Genomic DNA, 11,249 nt, shown 5'->3' on the forward strand with positions numbered 1-11,249 from the left:
CTGTGAAGTAGCCAGTTAATGACTCAGCTAATGATCTGGAGGTCATTGTGAAGTAGCTAGTTAACGACTCAGCTAATGATCTGGAGGTCATTGTGAAGCAGCTAGTTAACGACTCAGCTAATGATCTGGAAGTCATTGTGATGACTGTGAAGTAGCTAGTTAACGACTCAGCTAATGATCTGGAGGTCATTGTGAAGTAGCTAGTTAACGACTCAGCTAATGATCTGGAGGTCATTGTGATGACTGTGAAGTAGCTAGTTAACGACTCAGCTAATGATCTGGAGGTGATTGTGATGACTGTGAAGTAGCTAGTTAACGACTCAGCTAATGATCTGGAGGTCATTGTGTTGACTGTGAAGTAGCTAGTTAACGACTCAGCTAATGATCTGGAAGTCATTGTGATGACTGAAGTAACTAGTCAACGACTCAGCTAATGATCTGGAGGTCATTGTGAAGTAGCTAGTTAACGACTCAGCTAATGATCTGGAGGTCATTGTGATGACTGTGAAGTAGCTAGTCAACGACTCAGCTAATGATCTGGAGGTCATTGTGATGACTGTGAAGTAGCTAGTTAACGACTCAGCTAATGATCTGGAGGTCATTGTGAAGTAACTAGTTAACGACTCAGCTAATGATCTGGAGGTCATTGTGATGACTGTGAAGTAGCTAGTTAACGACTCAGCTAATGATCTGGAGGTCATTGTGAAGTAGCTAGTTAACGACTCAGCTAATGATCTGGAGGTCATTGTGATGACTGTGAAGTAGCTAGTTAACGACTCAGCTAATGATCTGGAGGTCATTGTGAAGTAGCTAGTTAACGACTCAGCTAATGATCTGGAGGTCATTGTGATGACTGTGAAGTAGCTAGTTAACGACTCAGCTAATGATCTGGAGGTCATTGTGTTGACTGTGAAGTAGCTAGTTAACGACTCAGCTAATGATCTGGAGGTCATTGTGATGACTGTGAAGTAGCTAGTTAACGACTCAGCTAATGATCTGGAGGTCATTGTGAAGTAACTAGTCAACGACTCAGCTAATGATCTGGAGGTCATTGTGATGACTGTGAAGTAGCTAGTCAACGACTCAGCTAATGATCTGGAGGTCATTGTGATGACTGTGAAGTAGCTAGTTAACGACTCAGCTAATGATCTGGAGGTCATTGTGATGACTGTGAAGTAGCTAGTTAACGACTCAGCTAATGATCTGGAGGTCATTGTGATGACTGTGAAGTAGCTAGTTAACGACTCAGCTAGTGATCTGGAGGTCATTGTGATGACTGTGAAGTAGCTAGTTAACGACTCAGCTAGTGATCTGGAGGTCATTGTGATGACTGTGAAGTAGCTAGTTAACGGGCCAGTTTCCCAGACAGTTCTGGACACTCAATGGTGAATCTGTATCAGAAAAATATATAACACTTTTTAGTCCAGGACTTGGATTTATCTGGTGTTTCAGACAACCACTCCAAAGAGTCTGATATGTAGGTTTTGTTTAAAGGTCTTGTTCAGATGGAAGGGGAAATGGGATTTGATTCTGGCAATGATTCTGGAAAATTCTATGCACCCTCCTCATTGACAATGAATTAGTTAATAAACAATATCTCGGTATGAATCGGCATCCTGCCCCCCTCACCTTTTGCAGCACAAACAGCACTCTATAAAGACTCTCTTGCCTGTTGCCTTCATGGCGTTAGCTACTCTTAACACTGTAACTACGTCAGAGCAGATGAAAGACTGATTGTAGTATCGGATACATTTGTAAAAAACACCTTTTGTTCATTAGAAACTGCTTTATTGTGAAGCATCTTTTCTTGGTGCTTCAGCCGCACCATAACCTTTGATTAAATCTCTAACAGTCCCCATCGCATGAACACAACGCATAACTGCCTCAGTGCTAGCTCTGGTCCCATTGTGTGATGACAACGAGGAACGCACGTTAACGCCCTGGACCAGAGCTAGCAGGACATAACCTACATCACATGAACACAACGCATAACTGCCTCAGTGCTAGCTCTGGTCCCATTGTGTGATGACAACGAGGAACGCACGTTAACGCCCTGGACCAGAGCTAGCAGGACATAACCTACATCAGAGCATAACCTACATCAGGACATAACCTACATCAGAGCATAACCTACATCAGGACATAACCTACATCAGGACATAACCTCATCACATGAACACAACACATAACTCCCTCAGTGCTAGCTCTGGTCCCATTGTGTGATGACAACGAGGAATGCACATTAATGCCCTGGACCAGAGCTACAGTATGTCAAACACACAACACAACCTACATCAGGACATAACCTACATCAGGACATAACCTACATCACGACATAACCTACATCAGGACATAACCTACATCAGGACATAACCTACATCAGGACATAACCTACATCACAACATAACCTACATCAGGACTTAACCTACATCAGAGCATAACCTACATCAGGACATAACCTACATCAGGACATAACCTACATCAGGACATAACCTACATCACAACATAACCTACATCAGGACTTAACCTACATCAGAGCATAACCTACATCAGGACATAACCTACATCAGAGCATAACCTACATCAGGACTTAACCTACATCAGGACATAACCTACATCAGGACATAACCTACATCACAACATAACCTACATCAGGACATAACCTACTTCAGAGCATAACCTACATCAGGACTTAACCTACATCAGGACATAACCTACATCAGAGCATTACCTACATCAGGACATAACCTACATGAACACAATGCATAACTGCCTCAGTGCTAGCTCTGGTCCCATTGTGTGATAACAACGAGGAATGCATGTTTAATGCCCTGGACCAGAGCTACAGTATGTCAAACACACAACACAACCTACATCAGGACTTAACCTACATCAGGACTCAACCTACATCAGGACATAACCTCATCAGGACATAACCTACATCAGGACTCAACCTACATCAGGACATAACCTACATCAGGACATAACCTACATCAGGACATAACCTACATCAGGACTTAACCTACATCAGGACATAACCTACATCAGGACATAACCTACATCAGGACAAAACCTCATCAGGACTTAACCTACATCAGGACATAACCTACATCAGGACATAACCTACATCAGGACATAACCTACATCAGGACTTAACCTACATCAGGACTTAACCTACATCAGGACTTAACCTATATCAGGACTTAACCTACATCAGGACTTAACCTATATCAGGACTTAACCTATATCAGGACTTAACCTACATCAGGACTTAACCTATATCAGGACTTAACCTACATCAGGACTTAACCTATATCAGGACTTAACCTACATCAGGACAAAACCTACATCAGGACTTAACCTATATCAGGACTTAACCTACATCAGGACTTAACCTATATCAGGACTTAACCTACATCAGGACAAAACCTACATCAGGACTTAACCTACATCAGGACTTAACCTATATCAGGACTTAACCTACATCAGGACTTAACCTACATCAGGACTTAACCTATATCAGGACTTAACCTACATCAGGACTTAACCTATATCAGGACTTAACCTACATCAGGACTTAACCTACATCAGGACTTAACCTATATCAGGACTTAACCTACATCAGGACTTAACCTATATCAGGACTTAACCTACATCAGGACATAACCTACATCAGGACATAACCTATATCAGGTTATCAGCTCAGAAGGGTAAAATCACCAGGTTATCAGCTCAGAGGGGTAACATCACCAGGTTATCAGCTCAGAGGGGTAACATCACCAGGTTATCAGCTCAGAGGGGTAACATCACCAGGTTATCAGCTCAGAGGGGTAACATCACCAGTTTATCAGCTCAGAGGGTAACATCACCAGGTTATCAGCTCAGAGGGGTAACATCACCAGGTTATCAGCTCAGAGGGTAAAATCACCAGGTTATCAGCTCAGAGGGGTAAAATCACCAGGTTATCAGCTCAGAGTGGTAGAATCACCAGGTTATCAGCTCAGAGGGGTAAAATCACCAGGTTATCAGCTCAGAGGGGTAACATCACCAGGTTATCAGCTCAGAGGGGTAACATCACCAGGTTATCAGCTCAGAGGGTAACATCACCAGGTTATCAGCTCAGAGGGGTAGAATCACCAGGTTATCAGCTCAGACGGGTAACATCACCAGGTTATCAGCTCAGAGGGTAACATCACCAGGTTATCAGCTCAGAGGGGTAAAATCACCAGGTTATCAGCTCAGAGGGGTAACATCACCAGGTTATCAGCTCAGAGGGTAACATCACCAGGTTATCAGCTCAGAGGGTAACATCACCAGGTTATCAGCTCAGAGGGGTAACATCACCAGGTTATCAGCTCAGAGGGGTAACATCACCAGGTTATCAGCTCAGAGGGTAAAATCACCAGGTTATCAGCTCAGAGGGTAACATCACCAGGTTATCAGCTCAGAGGGGTAACATCACCAGGTTATCAGCTCAGAGGGTAACATCACCAGGTTATCAGCTCAGAGGGGTAACATCACCAGGTTATCAGCTCAGAGGGGTAGAATCACCAGGTTATCAGCTCAGAGGGTATAATCACCAGGTTATCAGCTCAGAGGGGTAGAATCACCAGGTTATCAGCTCAGAGGGGTAGAATCACCAGGTTATCAGCTCAGAGGGGTAACATCACCAGGTTATCAGCTCAGAGGGGTAACATCACCAGGTTATCAGCTCAGAGGGGTAACATCACCAGGTTATCAGCTCAGAGGGTAACATCACCAGGTTATCAGCTCAGAGGGTAACATCACCAGGTTATCAGCTCAGAGGGGTAACATCACCAGGTTATCAGCTCAGAGGGGTAACATCACCAGGTTATCAGCTCAGAGGGTAACATCACCAGGTTATCAGCTCAGAGGGGTAACATCACCAGGTTATCCGCTCAGAGGGTAACATCACCAGGTTATCCGCTCAGAGGGTAGAATCACCAGGTTATCAGCTCAGAGGGTAGAATCACCAGGTTATCAGCTCAGAGGGGTAACATCATCAGGTTATCAGCTCAGAGGGTAACATCACCAGGTTATCAGCTCAGAGGGGTAGAATCACCAGGTTATCAGCTCAGAGGGGTAACATCATCAGGTTATCAGCTCAGAGGGTAACATCACCAGGTTATCAGCTCAGAGGGTAGAATCACCAGGTTATCAGCTCAGAGGGTAGAATCACCAGGTTATCAGCTCAGAGGGGTAACATCACCAGGTTATCAGCTGAGAGGGGTAGAATCACCAGGTTATCAGCTCAGAGGGGTAACATCACCAGGTTATCAGCTCAGAGGGGTAACATCACCAGGTTATCAGCTCAGAGGGTAACATCACCAGGTTATCCGCTCAGAGGGGTAACATCACCAGGTTATCAGCTCAGAGGGTAACATCACCAGGTTATCAGCTCAGAGGGTAACATCACCAGGTTATCAGCTCAGAGGGGTAACATCACCAGGTTATCAGCTCAGAGGGGTAACATCACCAGGTTATCAGCTCAGAGGGGTAACATCACCAGGTTATCAGCTCAGAGGGGTAACATCACCAGGTTATCAGCTCAGAGGGGTAACATCACCAGGTTATCAGCTCAGAGGGGTAACATCACCAGGCTATCAGCTCAGAGGGGTAACATCACCAGGTTATCAGCTCAGAGGGTAACATCACCAGGTTATCAGCTCAGAGGGGTAACATCACCAGGTTATCCGCTCAGAGGGGTAACATCACCAGGTTATCAGCTCAGAGGGGTAACATCACCAGGTTATCAGCTCAGAGGGGTAACATCACCAGGTTATCAGCTCAGAGGGTAACATCACCAGGTTATCAGCTCAGAGGGTAGAATCACCAGGTTATCAGCTCAGAGGGGTAACATCACCAGGTTATCAGCTCAGAGGGTAGAATCACCAGGTTATCAGCTCAGAGGGGTAACATCACCAGGTTATCAGCTCAGAGGGTAACATCACCAGGTTATCAGCTCAGAGGGTAACATCACCAGGTTATCAGCTCAGAGGGGTACATCACAAGGTTATCAGCTCAGAGGGGTAACATCACCAGGTTATCAGCTCAGAGGGTAACATCACCAGGTTATCAGCTCAGAGGGGTAAAATCACCAGGTTGTCAGCTCAGAGGGGTAACATCACCAGGTTATCAGCTCAGAGGGGTAACATCACCAGGTTATCAGCTCAGAGGGTAACATCACCAGGTTATCAGCTCAGAGGGGTAACATCACCAGGTTATCAGCTCAGAGGGTAACATCACCAGGTTATCAGCTCAGAGGGGTAACATCACCAGGTTGTCAGCTCAGAGGGTAACATCACCAGGTTATCAGCTCAGAGGGACTGTAATGTAAGACAGTTGTTCCCACACACTGTAAATAGAGAGTCACGTCACCATATCTCAATGTCACCAAGGTTAGGAAATTATTCTGTTTTCGTCGAGTGTTGTGTCTGTTTGGGGTTGTTGCGGTCAGTTTGCAGTGGACACGTTATTTATAATTATGCTCCGCCTCCCACGACCATCTGCTGATGAAAAACAACGAGTCCCGTGGCTGAATGTCACTGGTTGAGCACTGACCTACACAAACAATGCAACGTCTCCATTGTCCCTCAACCAGGCTGAATGTCACTGGTTGAGCACTGACCTACACAAACAATGCAACGTCTCCATTGTCCCTCAACCAGGCTGAATGTCATACCAGTAGTAACAATAGTAGACCATGGTAATGTTATCTCAACGTTTAGCCAAAGAAGTGGCTAAGCTAGATTTAACCGAGCAAAACTGTTTCAACCTGTCAACCTGTTAATGTAAGAGTTGTGACTGTGTTCATTCTCACCTGGGCAGCGTCGTACCCATAGGTTTCTATGGTGGGAGCAAGAGCACAGTGAAAACCCACCCTCACCTATAGAGGGTGCTGTTTTGACTACTGTAGAGACCATTGCAAAACAGTGTTTTTAACCAGATATTTAGTGAGAAATTAAGATATTTCGATATATATATAAAAAATGGTGTAAATATTCCTGCCTTTTTCTTAACGTTTTTAAAATGTTGTTGGATGAGGTGGTTGTCCTCCTCTGTTACACAGTCCCTCCTGTTCTTTAACCAATCATCTCTTCTCTTGGACGGCCACAATACATTCCTATCTATATATACAGTAGACTACATGTCTACGCTCACCTGACCAAAGATGGGGTAGGTTCCTCTCCTCCTTCCCTTCCACAACACGTATAGACCTCGACACACCTGACAATACACCTCTATGTATACACACAGTCTCTATAGACCTCTATAAACCTCTATGTATACACACAGTCTCTATAGACCTCTATAAACCTCTATGTATACACACAGTCTCTATAGACCTCTATACACCTCTATGGTATAAACACAGTCTCTATAGACATCTACAAACCTCTATGTATACACACAGTCTCTATAGACCTCTACAAACCTCTATGTATACACACAGTCTCTATAGACCTCTATACACCTCTATGTATACACACAGTCTCTATAGACATCTACAAACCTCTATGTGTACACACAGTCTTTATAGACCTCTATAAACCTCTATGTATACACACAGTCTCTATAGACCTCTATAAACCTCTATGTATACACACAGTCTCTATAGACCTCTACACACCTCTATGTACACACACAGTCTCTATAGACCTCTATAAACCTCTATGTATACACAGTCTCTATAGACCTCTATAAACCTCTATGTATACACACAGTCTCTATAGACCTTTACAAACCTCTATGTATACACACAGTCTCTATATACCTCTATACACATCTCACCTTTGTCTCTCGTTGACAACACCAATACCAGTCTAACACTGACAGTCCTCTTGACACACCAATACACCTCTACCTGAACCTGAACACCACAGGCCTCTATCTCACCCCGTAAAACCTTAGGGGCCTCGTTCCCTGAAGAAGAGGGGGCCGGCGGACATTTTGTCAACGATGCTCAGCGCTGCCGGTGAGACCCCGCCCATCTCTCCCCCACTCCCTCCTACACGTCCCCCACACTCCCTCCTTCACGCCCCCACCCTCCACACTCCCTCCTACACGCCCCCTCCATGACCAGTCAGCGCCTGATTCAGAGTAAATAGCTTTTTTATTTTTTGTTCTTTCTTTCTCTCCACTTCCACTCCTCCTTGTCCCTTTATCATCTGATCATTGACTGGCTTCCTGTCGTTGAGTTCCTTCTTTATTTATTAGTTGTTTGTTTATTGTAATTGAGCTTGACAGTGTGGACTTGGTGAATGTTCCCCAGCGATCAACTATTTTGTCACGTGGTTCTGTTTAGATGTCAGTTCTATTTGTGCAACACCCCCCTGTGCTTACCCTCCCTCAGCCCCATCCCAACACCCCCTCTGTTACCCTACCCTCAGCCCCATCCCAACACCCCCTCTGTTACCCTCCCTCAGCCCCATCCCAACACCCCTCTGTTACCCTCCCTCAGCCCCATCCCAACACCCCCTCAGCCCCATCCCAACACCCCCTCTGTTACCCTCCCTCAGCCCCATCCCAACACCCCCCTCAGCCCCATCCCAACACCCCCTCTGTTACCCTCCCTCAGCCCCATCCCAACACCCACTCAGCCCCATCCCAACACCCCTCTGTTACCCTCCCTCAGCCCCATCCCAACACCCCCTCAGCCCCATCCCAACACCCCCTCTGTTACCCTCCCTCAGCCCCATCCCAACGCCCCCTCAGCCCCATCCCAACACCCCCTCTGCCTACCCTCCCTCAGCCCCATCCCAACACCCCCTCTGTTACCCTCCCTCAGCCCCATCCCAACACCCCTCAGCCCCATCCCAACACCCCCCTCTGTTACCCTCCCTCGGCCCCATCCCAACACCCCCTCTGTTACCCTCCCTCAGCCCCATCCCAACACCCCCTCTGTTACCCTCCCTCAGCCCCATCCCCCCTCTGTTACCCTCCCTCAGCCCCATCCCAACACCCCCTCAGCCCCATCCCAACAACCCCTCTGTTACCCTCCCTCAGCCCCATCCCAACACCCCCTCAGCCCCATCCCAACACCCCTCTGTTACCCTCCCTTAGCCCCATCCCAACACCCTCTCTGTTACCCTCCCTCAGCCCCATCCCAACACCCCTCAGCCCCATCCCAACACCCCTCTGTTACCCTCCCTTAGCCCCATCCCAACACCCTCTCTGTTACCCTCCCTCAGCCCCATCCCAACACCCCCTCAGCCCCATCCCAACACCCCTCTGTTACCCTCCCTTAGCCCCATCCCAACACCCTCTCTGTTACCCTCCCTCAGCCCCATCCCAACACCCCCTTAGCCCCATCCCAACACCCCCTCTGTTACCCTCCCTCAGCCCCATCCCAACACCCCCTCAGCCCCATCCCAACACCCCTCTGTTACCCTCCCTCGGCCCCATCCCAACACCCCCTCTGTTACCCTCCCTCAGCCCCATCCCAACTCCCCCTCAGCCCCATCCCAACACCCCCTCTGTTACCCTCCCTCAGCCCCATCCCAACACCCCTCAGCCCCATCCCAACACCCCCTCTGTTACCCTCCCTCAGCCCCATCCCAACACCCCCTCAGCCCCATCCCAACACCCCCTCTGTTACCCTCCCTCAGCCCCATCCCAACACCCCCATGTTGTACAGTCATGAGATTATTGGAAGTGTTCCTATAGTTTATCTATGTATCTATATGTATTTTCTGAACGTTCCCTTTCTTTGATCCTGTCTTCTCTGCTGTTTGCATGGTAGTGTACAGCAGGAATGGTCACCTCAGGGTTGGGCTCCGTTCCATTTAAACTACAGTCCATTCAGGAACTACCCTGAAATTCCAATTCCAAATATCTTCAATGCTTTTCAACTCTGAATATTTGGAATTGGAATGGACTTTACTGTTTGTAATGGAATTGAGCCCAACCCTGTCCAGGCCAACCGTCCTCCTGGAGAGCCAGGGATCCTGCAGCCTCAGGAGAGAGGAGGGATGGGCCAGCCTGCTGTACATTCACTGTATGTACATCTCCCCCAATGCATGAAACCTTCGTCTTTCTTTGTCCTTTTTCCTTTGTTTACAGATCTCTCTCTCTCTCTCTCTCTCGCTCTCTCTCGCTCTCTCTCTCTCCTCTCTCTCTCCTCTCTCTCTCCTCTCTCTCTCTCTAGTTGAACAATCATTTGCTTCGGTGAGAAGAGGGAGGAGAACAAGGTTAAAATGTCTCTGAACGTTCCGGGCCTGATCGTCATGGCGATCTTCTACTTGCTGATCCTAGGCACGGGGATCTGGGCCTCGATGCGCTCCAAGAAGGTGGAGAGGAAGTGTACCGGGTCGGACGGGATGGAGATCACGCTGCTCGCCGGACGCAACATCAACCTGTTGGTGGGGATCTTCACTCTGACTGGTAAGCAGCCAATCAGATTGGGTCTTGTAGAGACCATGCCCAAACAGAGTGGGGTTTACTGTTACCATGAACCTGACAGGTTTCTTCAATATACTGGTCGGAATCATCAAACTGATTGGTGGGATGGAGGGAAAGAGGGAAAGAGGGAGGGAGGGAGGAGGGAGGAAGGGAAAGAGGGAGGGAGGGAGGAGAGAGGGAGGGAGGGAGGGGGGAGGGAGGGAGGGAGGGAGGGAGGGAGGGAGGGAGGGAGGAGGGAGGGAGGGAGGGAGGGAGGGAGGGAGGGAGGGAGGGAGGGAGGGAGGAGGGAGGAAGAGGGAGGGAGGAAAGGAGGGAAGGAGAGAAGGAGAGAAGGAGAGAGGGAGGGAGAGAGGGAAAGAGGGAAGGAGGGAAGGAGAGATGGAGGGAAAGAGTGAGGGAGGGAAAGAGGGAAGGAGAGATGGAGGGAAAGAGGGAGGAAGGGAAAGAGGGAAGGAGAGATGGAGGGAAAGAGGGAAGGAGGAAGGAGAGATGGAGGGAGGGAGGGAAAGAGGGAGGGAAAGAGGGAAGGAGGGAGGGAAGGAGGGAAAGAGGGAAAGAGGGGGGAGAGAAGGAGAGAGGGAGGGAAAGAGGGAGGGAAAGAGGGAAGGAGGGAAGGAGAGAGGGAGGGAAAGAGGGAAGGAGAGATGGAGGGAAAGAGGGAAGGAGGGAAGGAGAGATGGAGGGAGGGAGGGAAAGAGGGAAGAGGGAGGGAAAGAGGGAAGGAGGGAGGGAGGGAAGGAGGGAAAGAGGGAAGGGAGATGGAGGAAAGAGGGAAGGAGGGAAGGAGAGATGGAGGGAGGGAGCGAAAGAGGGAAGGAGGGAGGGAG

General features: G+C 48.2%; 1 pseudogene; it reads left to right on the top strand.

Moving 5' to 3' along the window:
* LOC135535403 (high affinity choline transporter 1-like) overlaps positions 1-11,249 on the top strand; it is a 50,598-nt pseudogene that overhangs the window by 14,281 nt on the left and 25,068 nt on the right.

Source organism: Oncorhynchus masou, unplaced genomic scaffold (assembly GCF_036934945.1).
Source record: "Oncorhynchus masou masou isolate Uvic2021 unplaced genomic scaffold, UVic_Omas_1.1 unplaced_scaffold_488, whole genome shotgun sequence".
In the NCBI taxonomy this organism is placed as follows: domain Eukaryota; kingdom Metazoa; phylum Chordata; class Actinopteri; order Salmoniformes; family Salmonidae; genus Oncorhynchus; species Oncorhynchus masou.